This window comes from Loxodonta africana, chromosome 19 (assembly GCF_030014295.1).
Source record: "Loxodonta africana isolate mLoxAfr1 chromosome 19, mLoxAfr1.hap2, whole genome shotgun sequence".
NCBI classification, from domain to species: domain Eukaryota; kingdom Metazoa; phylum Chordata; class Mammalia; order Proboscidea; family Elephantidae; genus Loxodonta; species Loxodonta africana.
In genome coordinates this window covers 24,405,210-24,422,235 of record NC_087360.1, presented here as the reverse complement: position 1 = coordinate 24,422,235, position 17,026 = coordinate 24,405,210, and positions in this window count along the sequence as shown.

The window sequence follows — 17,026 nt, the reverse complement described above, 5'->3', positions numbered from 1 at the left end:
CCCTGCCCGTCTCCCAGCTTCAGCTGTAATAAATTCATGGCCAATTCTACTCATCTCTACGGTACCTGGTCCTCCTCCTGTATTATTTTATTTATTTTATAATTTTTCTTGTGCTTTAAGTGAAAGTTTACAAATCAAGTCAGTCTCTCACAGAAAAACTTATATACACCTTGCTACATACTCCCAATTACTCTTTTTTTTTTTTTAATGAGACAGCCCGCTCTTTTCCTCCACTCTCTCTTTTCGTGTCCATTTCACCAGCTTCTAACCCCCTCTACCCTCTCATCTCCCCTCCAGGCAGGAGATGCGAACATAGTCTCAAGTGTCCACCTGATCTAAGAAGCTCACTCCTCACCAGCATCCCTCTCCAACCCATTGTCCAGTCCAATCCATGTCTGAAGCATTGGCTTCGGGAATGGTTCCTGTCCTGGGCCAACAGAAGGTCTGCGGGCCATGACCACTGGGGTCCTTCTAGTCTTAGTCAGATCATTAAGTCTGGTCTTTTTATGAGAATTTGGGGTCTGCATCCCACTGCTCTCCTGCTCCCTCAGGGGTTCTCTGTTGTGTTCCCTGTTAGGGCAGTCATCGGTTGTAGCCAGACACCATCTAGTTCTTCTGGTCTCAGGATGATGTAGTTGCTGGTTCATGTGACCCTTTCTGTCTCTTGGGCTCATATTTACCTTGTGTCCTTGGTGTTCTTCATTTTCCTTTGATCCAGGTGGGTTGAGACTCATTGATGCATCTTAGATGGTCGCTCGCTAATGTTTAAGACCCCAGACACCACTCTTCAAAGTGGAATGCAGAATGTTTTCTTAATAGATTTTATTATGCCAATTGACTTAGATGTCCCCTGAAACCATGGTCCCCAGACCCCTGCCCCTGCTACGCTGCCCTTTGAAGCTTTCAGTTTATTCAGGAAACTTCTTTGCTTTTGGTTTAGTCCTGTTGGGCTGACCTCCCCTGTATTGTGTGTTGTCTTTCCCTTCACCTAAAGTAGTTCTTATCTATTATCTAATTAGTGAATACCCCTCTCCCACCCTTCCTCCCTCCCTCCTCTCATAGCCACAAAAGAGTGTTTTCTTTACAGTTTAAACTATTTTTCAAGTTCTTATAATAGTGGTCTTATACAATATTTGTCCTTTTGCAACTGACTAATTTCACCCAGCATAATGCCTTCCAGGTTCCTCCATGTTATGAAATGTTTCACAGATTTCTCACTGTTCTTTATTGATACGTAGTATTCCATTGTGTGAATATACCATAATTTATCCATTCATCCGTTGATGGGCACCTTGGTTGCTTCCATGTTTTCGCTATTGTAAACAGTGCTGCAATAAACATGGGTGTGCATATATCTGTTCGTGTAAAGGCTCTTTATTTCTCTAGGATATATTCCGAGGAGTGGGATTGCTAGGTTGTATGGTAGTTCTATTTCTAGCTTTTTAAGGAAGCACCAAATCGATTTCAAAAGTGGTTGTACCGTTTTACATTCTCACCAGCAGTGTATAAGTGTTCCAGTCTGTCCACAGCCTTTCCAACATTTATTATTTTGTGTTTTTTGGATTAATGCCAGCCTTGTTGGAGTGAGATGAAATTTCATTGTAGTTTTGATCTGCATTTCTCTAATGGCTAATGATCATGAGCATTTCCTCATGTGTCTGTTAGCTGCCTGAATGTCTTCTTTAGTGAAGTGTCTATTCATATCTTTTGCCCATTTTTTAATTGGGTTATTTGTCTTTTTATAGTTGAGTTTTTGCGGTATCATGTAGATTTCAGAGATCAGGCGCTGATCGGAAATGTCATAGCTAAAAACTTTTTCCCAGTCTATATATTTATCTTTATGTATAAAATTCTTAAGGCCTTTGTGGGCTTTTGGTCTTTGCCCTTGTTCCCTGACAGATAACTCTAAGCCCTTGGAAATTTCTAAGTAATTGAGATGCCTTTGTTATCTAAACCACACCTGAGGGTCTGTGTTAATGAGTGGGGGCTGTCCAGGCCACACAGATGACCATGTGGCCTGATATCAGCTAGTATCAATCAATCATGCCTATGAAATGAGGCCTCAATAGAGGACGCAGAGGCATCAGGGACTTTCTAGTTGATGAAAGACATCCATACACTTTGGATGATAGCACCCCTTTTGGGACATGGAAGCCCTGCATTGGAAACCTCCCCAAACCTCACCCTATGTATCTCTTTTTAACACTGATCTGATTTTTATCCTTTATAATAAAGATGTAATCATAAGTATAGTGTTTTCCACGAGGCCTGTGAGTCAGTCCAGTGAATTATGGAACCTAAAGGAATAGTGGGAGTCAACAGGCCAGAAGTGAGGGGGACTGAGAACCCCTAAGCTTACAGCTGATATCCTGAGGAGTTGGAGGAAACCCCCAAATTTGTAGCCAGCAGGTTAGAAGTGAGTGTGCCGTGTGGCCTCCCTGACTTGCACCTGTATCTGAAGCCTGGGGCCTACTTGGCAGCCTGGAGGACTGTGTCCTTTTAGTTTGTGAGACCTGATCCAACTCCTGGTGGCTAGGGTCAGACAGAGAAGTGCTGTATAGGTAGCTGGTGTCACAACTGACCAGAGAAATGAAAAGTAGGGATTTGTTATATCCTCATAATTGGTGAAAGAAAAAGTGGATATTTTGATTTCAATATTGATTTGAGATTTGTTCTCTTCAGCCCCCTTCCAGCTATAAAATTCCATGATTTTAAGGAAATATGTGCCTGATTTGGGATCTTGTTCCATAAAATTATCAAAGAACAAAGTTTTAGATTGTGTCAACTTAATGGAGAGAAGAGACAGGGACTAGAGAAAGGGGAGAGAGAGGAAGAGAAGTAGGAAGAAAAAGTAAGATGCAGTGGTTGAAACAAATGCCCACAAATGCTCTGCAAATACAAAAGGGAGAACGTAAGAGAAATGGGCAAGTTTAGAGCCTCTCCTCTGCCTCCTGGCCTTTTTTAAAGTAAAAATTTTCTAAGCTGCGTTGTAGATCTAAATGTGGTGCATGACTTGTTGGCAGATAAATGTGGTCAGTAGGGCAGAGTTCGCCACAGGGTCTTAACCGGCCACCTTTACCGGCCCAGGGAAAGCTGTTTTGCTGCAATAGGAGCAAAGGAGCAAGTGATAATGGCAGTAGCTTCTTCATCTGAAACAGGTACATGCTGTTCATACAATGCAGCTGAAGTGAAGAAAATAACCCACAAGGCAGCTCCTGGGGGAAACTAGCCCCTCCTACTGGACAATACCAATCACAAGAAAGGAATATCCTGTTCGGTGGAGTGTCTTAGGCTGGGTTCTCTAGAGAAGCAAAATATGTGAAGCATATATATAGAGAGAGAGATTTATATGAAGGAAATGGCTCACATGGGTGTAGAGGCTGGAAAGTGCCAAGTCTATGGCTCAGCCTGGGAACTTCTCCTGATTCACTTAGCTGCAGGCACTGGCGAACCCAAGATGGGCAGGTCAGCCAGCAGGCCTCTGGCTCACAGACTGCGAAGGCTGACGAATCCCAAGATCGGCAGGTAAGCTGCTAGCTCAAGTCCCAAGAACAGGAGGTCAGGATGAGGAGCCAGCTGCAGGATTCAGAGCAAGCAAAACCCAGCAAGCTTTGCCACAAAGCCCATAGGAAACTCCCTTTCAACTGATTGGCTGCTCATAGCAGATCTCATCATGGAGGTGATTACATTATATCAGATCTGATTATGGAAGTGATTACATCATTACGAAGTTGCCAAACTACGTCATAACTGCCAAACCAATGATAATCATGTCCCAGCCAAGTTGACACACAACCTTAACTATCACACAGAGGGTCAATGAAAATGAGGGAAACCCTCAATGAGATGGTCTAACAAAATGCCACAACCATGGACTCAAATATACCAATGATCATGAAGATAGCACAGGACTGGGCAACATTTTATTCTGTACTACATTAGGTTGTCATGAATCAGAGACGACTCCACGGCTACTAATAATAATGACAATTAGATAATAAGCAAATTCTAATCCTTCCAATTGCCAATGATAACTCCCCAAAGCCTCATTGGCAGTGCTCATTACTGTAATGTAGGTGGGTTGGAGAAAGCCTATTTTTCTAACCTTACAGGAAAGGAAAGAATTGGCAAACTGAATGGTTTTTAATAAAAGAGTCCCCAATTTTAAAACATGCTCTCTACCCATCAACATTTGCACTAGTTGCCCCTTCCTCAGTAGGAAAATGTCCTGTCCTATATTCCGGATTGGCGAGGCACCCAGTGCCTTTTGTGGGGCAGAGCGGCAGTATGTGGGTAGAGTGGGAATAAAATCTTCAGCAGGGTAGCTACCTTTGTGACAAAACTATTAAATTTCCCTGTGCATCCTTAAATTGTTGTCATTAGGTGCCATATAGTTGGCCTTGGACTCATGGTGAACCCATGCACAATGAAACAAAATGCTGCCCAGTCCTGTACCATTGGTTGCAGATTGAAATGTTGTGATCCATAGGGTTTTCGTTGACTGATTTTCAGAAGTAGATTGCCAGGCCTTTCTTCCTAGTCAGTCTTAGTCTAGAAGCTCTGCTGAAACCTATTCAGCATCATAGCCACACGCAAACCTCCACTGACAGATGGGTGATGGCGGTGCTTGAGGTACACCTGCCAGGAATCAAACTCATGTCTCCCACATGGAAGGTGAGAATTCTGCCACCAAACCACCAATATCCCCTGCATCCTTAAATACTTGGATACTTATTACTACAGATTGTTCGACTGTGTGATTCCAAAGAGCTATGAATGCGGCATCAAAGAAACCTCTTTAGTTCTAAATGGTAGCTCCTTACAAGAATCTAACAAATTTACAAACAATTCCCATCACAGTATCCTAAGAGCAGTTTCTGCTCTGAAAAATGCAGACTGTATGAAAGATGCTGACTACTCAAAACTCTCCTAAGGTTTTGCTCTGTCTCCAAACTGGAAAGCCTGGAGCATGGCTTGGAATTCTTACCTGCTCAGGCCACTCATCTCTACTGTAGAAAATCCAGAAAAACAGGACCTGCTGTATTCCCCGCCCAGAGAGTGAAACTGGTTCTCCACTAACTGGTTATGGGACCTTGGTTAAATGACTTAACCACACAGACCCTCATACATTTGGCTATCATTTACCTCATGAAATTTTCAGGATGAAATGATGCAGCATAATTTCAAAGCATCTGGGAGGTGTGAACTCCCAAGAGCTATACCAGTTACATCAAGTTGATTTCAACTTACAGCGATCCCATATCTGTCAGAATAGTGCTGTGCTCTGTAGGGGTTTCAATGGCTGTTTTCTTGGAAGCAGATCACCAGATCTTTCTTCTGAGGTGCGTCTGGATGGACTCAAACCTCCAACCTTTTGGTTAGCAGCCAAGGCATTAACACATTAGCTGTTTGTACCCTCCAGGAACTCCAGCTGTTGCTTGGGCTTTAATTTCTTCTGAGATTTCTCTACTGCCAGCAGGGACAAAATTTGCTTATTTGGGCTTCAAACAGGATGAAGAAGGCAACCAGGAGGACGAGTTTGGTGCTGGAGACAAAGAAATGCATCTTAAGTGCCCTAGAAAAACACAAAAAGGGTATTTACCTTCAACAAGGTCATACTAGGTCCTCCTGTTAGACCCAGGGAATTCTAGTTGTGGTCCCAAACTTTCTAGAAGGTTACAATCCGCCCCCCTAAATGACCACCCATTGTCCAGTGTGCTAACTTCTAGATGAGTTGTATGTGTATAAAGAGATTTGGGGACAGATGGCCACTAGAGCCCAACCACTGAGAAGGTCCTGGGGTAGCATTAGAGGGTTCTGAAGCAGAGGCCAGGCTGAGGTTCTTAGATGTGGAGGCTGGGCTGAGTCTCAGTCTATGGAACCTGAATCTTTTCCTCTTACTGGCCTGGAATCTTAGTGGTTGCAAAGTGGCTTTTAGGATTACAAGAAATTTGGCAAATAGCAATGCTACAAGATGAGAGACTCAGACAAGATTCCATTTCACAAGAATTGATTATTGCCAGCATGACCTATGGCTTGATCTGGGTGGGGACATTCCAGTTTGCAGGTGTTGGAAAACCTACCTGACTGCCACCAATAACACTATTCTATTGGCACCTCTGTCACTCTTCTGCTTTATCTTTCTTCATGAGCCTCATGGCTATCTGACATTGCATCATATATATTATCTACATATCATATATGTCTCCCGCTAGAATGTAAATTCCGTAACGGCAAAAAATATTTATTGAATAAATGCCCAGACCTTCCAGGTCTCCAAGGTACTGGTTCAAGGGAAGAATCCAGCCAACACATTGATTAATTCCAAACTCAATTCTCTGTTTAGGTCTGAATATTCTGGCCTACTTGAAAACTTGACTTATCAGTATGTATAATTTGAAATCAGTAGACTAAGTAGAGGTTATTTAGATTAAAAATTATATCAATTGTTAATTGTGAGAACCAAAACCCAACTTTAAGCACATTTCAATAACCCCAAAATAGCTATCTAATTCTAGTCATATGAACTACTTTTTATTTTTTGACTTACACTCAACATATTTAAAAACTGTGATTTTCCAGCCTGTTACATGCTTTACCAGCTGCCTGTACTTTTCCTTCCTAGCATTTATCACAGTTTGCCATTTTCTATCTATTTATTACAATTTTTAAATTACCTCTTGTCTATCTCTCCCTCCACCACCACTGTAAGCTGCCAGAAGAAGCAGAACACAGAAACCATACCTCTATTCGCTCTGGGTTAAATACCTAGCGTCTACTACAACATGTGAACATAGCAGGTGCTAAACAAATATGTTTAAGAAATGATTCAAAACAGTTTGGAGGCCATTGAAATGTGCAGAATTAAGTAATCCTAAACTGGAATTCCCACCACCCGCCTGTCAGTTTGTCATACTGTGGTGGTTTCCAGGTTGCTATGATGCTGGAAGCTATGCTTCAGGTATTCCAAATATCAGCAGGGTGTTGCCTGATTAAGGTCCATGACCTGGAGCAGTCAAGCCAAGGAAACACACTCCAAGTCAGAAAGAGTGAGAAAGCTTATTAGGAGATGATACCATAGGAAGCCCAACAGCAGCATTGGCTGTCTTCATGGAGTCCGAGAGGCAATTTTACATTAGAGCTTAGATACCATTGTTGCAAGGGTTACACAGTGTCTTTAGGAGTGTAGCCCACAGATGGCCAGATAAGGTATACATGATAAGATAATCACAAGAGACTCCTTATCAGACAAAAGACATACATGCCGGACATCTCCTTATCAGGCTAAAGATATATGTGCTGGACATCTGGACTCTAAATCTTTATGTTGGGGGTCATAAGTCACAGTGTTACCAGAATAAGGTTCTTGCCTCTCACTGGTCAAAAAAGAGCAGGTAAGGCATGTAGTTTTCCACAGGAGCCAAGAGGCTTGCAAGCAGAGACGAGGAGAGCCTAGAGCTAGCATACCCGTCTCACAGAACAAAAGACAGGCCTGGGTATTTAAAAGTTCTTGGGCAGGAAAAGATTCATGTTTATTCATAGGCACGGCCGGGATATGTTAACTACGGTGTTCTCACACAGCAGCTTTCCAAGATGGCTCCTGTCCCCGACCCCTCTAAGGACTTATTATGGGGTGTTGCGCCTGCACAGTCTCTCGCTCCCTGGGTTCGATTCCCCGGCTGGGGCTGCAGCCCCTCACTGCCCCTGGTGGAAGGTCACACAGTGGTCACAGGTGGATGTTCGCACATGTCCCTAGGGCTGGTTTTCTCCAGCTGCTTCTGAAAGGCAACTTTAAAGAAGTTTGAGAGCTATTTTTAGATACCCTGCCCCATTGTTCTGGGGAATGGCTTTGTTTCTGTGCCCTGGCCCATTTTTTGTTACTTTGTTTGCAGGTTTGGGGGCCCCTCTGTTCCCTGTCTTACTAAGTCTCTAGCTTCCGCACTCAACCTCCATTATCTCCCTGATAGTATAGCCTATCTCTCTTTTACTTGCTTCTCCTCTAACCACACCAGTCTCTTTGCTATTCTTCAAACAGGCACCCTCTGATCTCAGGGCATTTCCTCCCCATCTTAACAGGTGGCCGGACAGAACAAAACAAAGTCATAAACAAAAATACGCAGAAAAGAGAAGACAGGCAAAAAAAACATAGTTTATTTAGAATATCATCATGACATTAGTTATGTCAAGCTCTCAATCATCTGTTTTGAAAAGGAGAAAATATGCTTCAAGGTATTAGGGTCACAAGGGTCACCTGTAGTGGACAGGTTTCAGCACAGCTTCCAGACTAAGACAGGTTAGGAAGAAAAGCTGGAAATGAGCCAATGAAAACCCTATGGATCACGACAAAATATTGTCCAATATAGTGCTGAAAGATGAGCTCCCTAGTTTGGAAGTCATTTAAAATACACAATGGCTGTAACAATAGACTCAACCATACCAATGATTATGAAGACGGCACAGGACTGGGCAACATTTCATTGTGTTGTACATAGGGACACCATGAGTCATAGCTGACTGGACAGCAGCTAAAAACTTGAATTGGAGTTCAAGTACTGGAAAGGGCAATGCTGCCCCCTTCTCTTCGGAAGTGTCAGACAATTGAACACGAGCAATCTGTCCCATTTCCCTTTGCTGACATCCTTCCTAGCACTCCTTCCTCAAGATCCCCACATCCCCCCTACCTCACCTTAGACGGCCTCTGAGGGCACAGGAAGGAGCAGAGAAGCTGACCTCAGAGGACCCGGAAGTATTGAGAGTGCTTCCCTGGATCTCCCCTCTGCTGCATTCGCTCAAGAAACAGCCCGTCTGTCTAACATTTATTAATCCCACATTACAGTGCTTCAAACCAGCTTCCTATGAGGTAAGGGCTGTTGCCACAGAGCCTCAGCCACTCCCATTGTTACCGGAATAAGGTTCTTGCCTCGCACTGGTCAAAAAAGAACAGGTAAGACACGCAGAATTTTCCACATGAGCAAAGCTTTATTGAAGAGGCTTGCAAGCAGAGAAGGGGAGGGCCTAAAGCAACTCTTACCCCCGTCTCACAGAACAAAAGATCCGCCTGAGTTTTTAAAAGTTCCTGGGCAGGAAAAGATTCACATTTATTCATAGACATAGGCAGGGACATGATAACTACAGTGTGCGCAGAAGCCTTCCAAGATGGCTCCTGTCCCAGAGGCCTCTGAGATTCGTAGCAGGATTTATTATGGGGTGTCGCACCTGCGCAGTCTCCCAGCTGGTGCTGCAGCCCCTCACTGCCCCTGGTGGAAGGTCACACAGTGGTCACAGGTGGATGTTCTGCACATGTCTTTGGGGCTGGTTTTCTCCAGCTGCTTCTGAAAGACAACTTTAAAGAAGTTTGCAGGCTATTTTCTGATACCCTGCCCCATTGTTCAGGGAGAATAGCTTTGTTTCTGAACCCTGGCCCAGTTCCCGTTACTTTGTTTGCAGATTTGGGGGGGCTTCTGTTCCCTGTTTTACCATCACCTCTCTCCCTTCCATCTGGGTCTTCAAAGAGACCCACCCCAGCCACGCTCACCAGATACGGTTCCATTCAGGAGCACATCAGGCCACCTTCACCCTTCCAGCATGGTTGAGAGAACACGGGCTTGGGAGTCAGGTTTGACACCAGTTACTTCAGTTAGATTGCAGGTCTGCTATTTACTAGCAGTTGACCTAAGTGTCTCAACAACATATCAGTGTGAAGCACACCAAAACACCTTGCTGTTGATTCTGACTCATAGTGACCCTATAGGACAGAGTAGACCTGCCACATACGGTTTGCCAGGCTGTAAATCTTTAAGGAAGCAGATTGCCACATGTTTCTCCTGGTGAAGCATACAAGAAGTGCTTAATAAGTGGGGACTGATATCTTTGTTGTCACCACTGTCATTAGTATAGGGCTGCTGTCTCAACCTCGCCCATTCTTCCTCATTCCCTTCTTGCAGCCACACCAGATATCTTTGGTCAGAAGTAGTTGATCTTTTTATTTGTGAATTCTATTTTTGCAAATTCACCTACTTGCTAAAATTTATTAGTAATCCCAAAATCAATACTCATGGTGCTTTCATGGCCATTCAGGACATGTGCGTATGTAGAAAGGCAAAAAAATTGAGTCTCTCTTTTCTCAAATTCCCAGCTGAGGTCGAATGAGGCAACCCATCTTCAATTTTATAGGAAAAGGCAAGTGGCCCCAAATAGCCAAAGAAATTTTGATGAGGAGAAAAAACTAGGAGGACTCACACTTCCTGATTCCAAAAGTGAGACAGCCGTGAACAATACAAGATGGATCCTAATCTGCAAAGGACTCTGGAGAAGAACCAGAGTCCCTGACTGAGCAGTGACCTGGGCAAGAAAAAATACACCAAACATCTGACTTCATGGTAATGTCAACCGGAACCTATTAATTAGTATAAGAACAATCCCATCCATCATAGATTAGACATGGTTTTTCTTGAACTTCCTGCATGTATCCTTGCATGAAAGCACTAGGTATATAAACGCACACCACACACTGCACTACATGGACCTCTGCCTGAGTGACTCAGCGCATTGCTGACCATCTCGAGAATCTTGGTGTGAACGTCTGTATGTATATTCCCTAATAAAGCCTTGTCTAATCGACCTGACTTTTTCTGCCTTTTTTTGGTATCCAGTCTGTGCCCCTTCCTTGGAGCCACTCCTGCTGTTTGTCCACTGGGGTGTGACAAAAACATACTTTACAGCTATAGCAATCAGAACAGTCTGGTACTGGTATCACAATAGACACATAGACCAATGGAATAGAATTGAGAGTCCAGAAATAAACCCATATATCTATGGTCAACTGATTTTAGACAAGTGTACTAAGTCCATTCAATGGTGATGGAAGAGTCTCTTTAATAAATGGAACTGGGAACATTGGATTTCCACATGCAGAAGAATGAATCAAGATTCATGCCTCACACCAAACACAAAAACCAATTTAAAGTGGATTGAGGACCTAAATATGAAAACTAAAACCGTAAAATTCTTAGCAGAAAACATAGGGATGTGGCTGCAGGGCCTAGTTTTTATTAAATAATATTTTATTGTGTTTTCAGTGAAGGTATACACAGCAGATTAGGCTCTCATTCAACCATTTCTACACAGGTCATTCACACTACGTGTGAACATTCTCATTATTTCCATTCTGGTTGTCCATTTCCATTAATCTGGTTTCCTTGCCCACTTACATTGTCATCTTTGTTTTAAAGTAATTGTTGACCATTTGGTCTCAAACAGGTAATTTTTTTTTAAAGAAGTACAGTACAATACTTATGAATGCTAGTCATTATTTTTTGAGCCAATTTGTTATTTAGGTACAAGGTGACCTCGAGGGTTAGTTTCAGTTCAAGGTTTGAAGAGTGTCTCAGGGCAATAGTCTTGGGGAGTCCTTCAGTCTCAACCAGTCCAGTAGGTCTGTTTTTTCTTTTTTTAAAAGGAATTTGAAGTTCTGTTCCACATTTTTCTCCCATTCTATCAGGGTTCATCTATTGTGGCCCTGCTTAGAATGGTTGGTAGTGGTAGCTGGGCACCATCTAGTTCTTCTGATCACAGGGTAGATGAGGTCGTAGTTCCTGCAGACTATCTGTCCTGTAAGCTAACTTCTTCTTTGAGTCTTTGGTTTCCTTCTGTTTTGCTTCAGACAAGTAGAGATCAACAGTTGTATCTTAGATGGCTGCTCACAAGCTTTTAAGATCCCAGACACTACTCACCAAATTGGAATCTAGAACATAACTTTATGAACTATATTATGCCAATTGACCAAGATATCCCACATGGCTATGATCCTAATCCTTCAAACCCATAAATTCAATCCAGTTAAGTGTTTTGTTATGTCTAAGAAGTATCTATAACTGTGTCCCCTATGTGCTCTATTATATAGATGAATATATGTGCATATGGACACAAACATGCATATGCACACACCTATACATACACACATATATATACATATCTATACACGTATATGAGGAGCCTTGCTGGTGCAGTGGTCGAATCCACTAGCTTCTTGGAAACCCTATGGGGCAGCTCTACTTTGTACTACAGGGTTGCTATGAGTCAGAATCAACTCAGCGGCAACACGTTTGGTTTGGATTTTTTTTATACACATATATGAAGGGGCACTGGTGGCTCAGTGGTTAAAGTGCTCAGCTGCTAACCAAAACATTGGCAGCTTGAACCCACCAGCTACTGTCTGGGAGAAAGGTGCAGCAGTCTGTTTCCCTAAAGATTTACAGCCTTGGAAACCCAAGATCAGCTCTAGTCTGCCCTATAGGGTTGCTATGAATCGAAATCGACTCGATGGCAACGGGTTTGGTTTTATAGTAAACACATATATGCCTACATACATATGTATATACTCACACATTTTTTAGTTGTTTTGGCTGTTGTTTCAAAATCATATTTGCCATAGCAATTATCGACAGGTGTTTTTTTCTTGTGTACTTTCTTAGTGACATTGTTTACCTTCATCAAGCTGTGTATGTATACTTCACCCTCAAATGGTGTTACCTTTCCCATCACTAAAAATAACAAGTGTCTACTATCTAGAAGGTGAATCCCCCGCCCCAATCTCTGGTAACCACTAATGAACATTAGTTTTTGCATCTTTACTTGTTCGTTTAATTTCATAAAAGTGAGAACATACAGTTTTTGGGTGATTGACATATTTCACTCAACACGATGTCTCCAGGTCCATCCAAGATGTTTTGGGAACTCATTTTTCTTTATAGTTTAGTATACCATTGTATGTATGGGGGCCTAGTTTTTAACTATGGATTATCAGATATTATAACAAAAGCATAAGCAGCAAAAGACAAAATAAATGAGATCTCATAAAAATTAAATACTTTTGTTCATTAAAGGACTTTATCAAATATGGCAAAAGACAACCTAGAGTTTGGGAGAAAGCCTTTGGGGACCATACATCTGACAAGGGGCTAATGTCTTAAAATATACAAAATGCTACAACTTAACAACCAAAAGACAACCAATCAAAAACTGGGCAAAGGACTTGAACAGACATTTTACCAAAGAGGGCACTAAAATGGCTAACAAGCAAGTGAAAAATGCTCAACATAATTAGCCATTAACCCAGTGCCGTTGAGTCAATTCTGACTCATAGAGATATCACTTTACTCCCACTAGAATAGCTAAGATAAAAAAACAAAGAAAATTACAAATATTGGCGAGGATGTGGAAAAGTTGGAACCTTTCTCCACTGATGTCGGGAATGTAAAATGGTAGGTACAGTTGCTGTAGAAAACTGTTTGGTGGTTCATCAAAAAGTTCTACCTAAGACTCAGCAATTCCACTCCTAGGGATATATCCAAGAGATCTGAAAGCAGTAAGGCAAACAGACACATGTATACCAATGTTCACTGCAGCACTATTCACAATAGCCAAAAGGTGGAAACAACCTAAATGCCCACGAGCAGGTGAAGGCTAAACAAAATGTGGTACACACTACCCAAAACCAAACAAACCCACTGCTGTCAAGTTGATCCTGACTCATAGCTACCCTATAGGACAGAGTAGAACTGCCCTGTAGAGGTTCTAAGGAGTGCCTGGCGGATTCCAACTGCCAACCTCTTGGTTAATAGCCGTAGCACTTAACCACTAAGCCACCACGGTTTCCAATGGGACACTACTCTCAGCCATAAAGTGAAATTAAGTCCTGATATAAGTTACAATATGGATGGATCTCGAAAACCTTATGCTGAAGCAAAAGAAGTCAATCACAAAAGGACAAATATTGTATGATCTCACTTATATGAAATAACAAGAGTAGACAAATGTATAGATGCTGAAATTTATTAGTGATTACCACAGGCAGTAGGAGGAGGAAAGGGGAAGCCATTGTTTAGGAAGCATTGAGTGTTTATGATGGTGAGAGATTTAGCAACCATTATGGGTGGTTGCTCATAATTAATTAATTGATATCACTAAATTGTACACCTGAAAAATGTTGAATTAGCAAATGTGGTATATATATTTTCACAACAAAAACACCATGAAGATTATTTTTTTAAAGAATTTTTTATTGAACTTCAAACAATGCTGTAAATCATTTGCACTGTATTCATAGCATTTTTAAAACCCATCTGACATTTTTTTACTTTTGCGAATATACACACAACATATACCAATTTCTATATGTACAATTCAGCGACATTGATTACCTTTTTCAAGTTGTGCAACCATTCTCAACTTCCTTTTTCAAATTTTCCCCCTCCACTAATATGAGCTCATTGCACCCTAAGTTTGTTATGTAAATTTTCGAATTGCTCTTGTTAATTTGATCCCATATGTTGTCGTTGTTAGGTATCGTCAAGTCGGTTCCGACTCATAGTGACCCTATGCACAACAGAACGAACCACTGCCCAGTCCTGTGCCATCCTTACAATCCTTGTTATGCTTGAGCTCATTGTTGCAGTCACTGTGTCAGTCCACCTTGTTGAGGGCCTTCCTCTTTTCTGCTGACCCTGTACTCTGCCAAGCATGATGTCCTTCTCCAGGGACTCATCCCTCCTGACAACATGTCCAAAGTATGTAAGATGCAGTCTCGCCATCCTCGCTTCTAAGGAGCATTCTGGTTGTACTTCTTCTAAGACAGATTTGTTCATTCTTTTGGCAGTCCATGGTATATTCAATATTCTTCACCCACGCCACAATTCAAAGGCGTCAATTCTTCAGTTTTCCTTATTCATTGTCCAGCTTTCACATGCATATGATGCGACTGAAAATACCATGGCTTCGGTCAAGTGCACCCTAGTCCTTGAGGTGACATCCCTGCTCTTCAACACTTAAAAAGGTCCTTTGCAGCAGATTTACCCAATGCGATGTGCCTTTTGGTTTCTTGACTGCTGTTTCCATGGCTATTGATTGTGGATCCAAGGAAAATGAAATCCTTGACAACTTCAATCTTTTCTCCATTTATCATGATGATGCTCATTGGTCCAGTTGTGAGAATTTTTGTTTTCTTTATGTTGAGGTGCAATCCATACTGAAGGCTGTGGTCTTTGATCTTCATTAGTAAGTGCTTCAACTCCTTTTCACTTTCAGCAAGCATAATGCAGGTTGTTAATGAGTCTTCCTCCAATCTTGATGCCCCGTTCTTTTTCATATAGTCCAGCTTCTCCGATTATTTGCTAAGCGTACAGATTGGATAGGTATGTTGAAGGAATGCAACCCTGATGCACACCTTTCCTAACTTTAAACCAATCAGTATCCCCTTGTTCTGTCCAAACAACTGCCTCTTGACCTATGTAAAAGTTCCTCACGAGCACAATTAAGTGTTCTGGAATCCCCGTTCTTCGCAATGTTATGCATAATTTGTTATGATCCACACAGTCAAATGCCTCTGCACAGTCAATAAAACACAGGTAAACATCCTTCTGGTATTCTCTGCTTTCAGCCATCATCCATTTGATGTCAGCAATGACATCCCTGGTTCCACGTCCTCTTCTGAAACTGGCCTGAATTTCTGGCAGTTCCCCATCCATACACTGCTGCAGCCGTTTTTGAATGATCTTCAGCAAAATTTTGCTTGCATGTGATATTAATGATATTGTTCTATAATTTCCACATTTGGTTGGATCACCTTTCTTGGGAATAGGCATAAATATGGACCTCTTCCAGTCAGCTGGCCAGGAAGCTGTCTTCCATATTTCTTGGCATAGACGAGTGAGCACCTCCAGTGCTGCATCTGTTTGTTTAAACATCTCAATTGATATTCTATCAATTCCTGAAGCCTTGTTTTTCAACAATGCCTTCAGAGCAGATTGGACTTCTTCCTTCAGTCCCGTCGGTTCCTGATCATATGCTACTTCTTGAAATGTTTGAACGACGACTAATTCTTTTTGGTATAATGACTCTGTCTATTCTATGTCTGTCAGTTTGTCGCACTGTGGGGTCTTGCGTGTTGCTGTGATGCTGGAAGGTATGCCACCAGTATTCAGATACCAGCAGGGTCACCCATGGAGGACAGGTTTCAGCTGAGCTTCCAGACTAAGACTAGGAAGAAGGACCCAGCAGTCTACTTCTGAAAAGCATTAGCCAGTGAAACCATTATGAATAGCAGCTCCCAGGTTGGAAGGCACTCGAAAGATGACTGGGGAAGAGCTGCCTCCTCAAAGTAGAGTCGACCTTAATGACGTGGATGGAGTAAAGCTTTCAGGACCTTCATTTGCTGATGTGGCACGACTCAGAATGAGAAGAAACAGCTGAAAACATCCATTATTAATAGAAACCTGCAATGTATGGAGTATGAATCTAGGAAAATTGGAAATCATCAAAAATGAAATGGAATGCATGAACATCAATATCCTAGGCATTACTGAGCTGAAATGGACTAGTATTGGCCATTTTGAACTGGACAATCATATAGTCTACTATGTTGGGAATGACAACTTGAAGAGGAATGATGTTGCATTCATTGTCAAAAAGAACATTTCGAGATGTATCCTGAAGTACAACGCTGTCAGTGATAGGATAATATCCATATGCCTACAAGGAAGAGTAATTAATATGACTATTATCCAAATTTATGCACCAACCACTAGGGCCAAAGATGAATAGAAGATTTTTATCAGCTGCTACAGTCTGAAATTGATTGAATATGCAATCAAGATGCATTGATGACTACTGGTGCTTGGAATGCAAAAGTTGGAAACAAAGAAGAAGGATCAGTAGTTGGAAAATACAGCCTTGGTGACAGAAACAATGCCGGAGATCAAATGATAGAATTTTGCAAGACCAATGACTTCTTCATTGCAAATACCTTCTTTCACCAACATAAATGGCAACTATACACATGGACCTTGTCAGATGGAACACACAGAAATCAAATTGACTGCATCTGTGGAAAGAGGCGATGGAAAAGCTCAATATCATCAGTCAGAACAAGGCCAGGGGCCGACTGTGGAACAGACCACCAATTGCTCACATGCAAGTTCAAGCTGAAACTGAAGAAAATCAGAGTAAGTCCACAAGAGCCAAAATATGA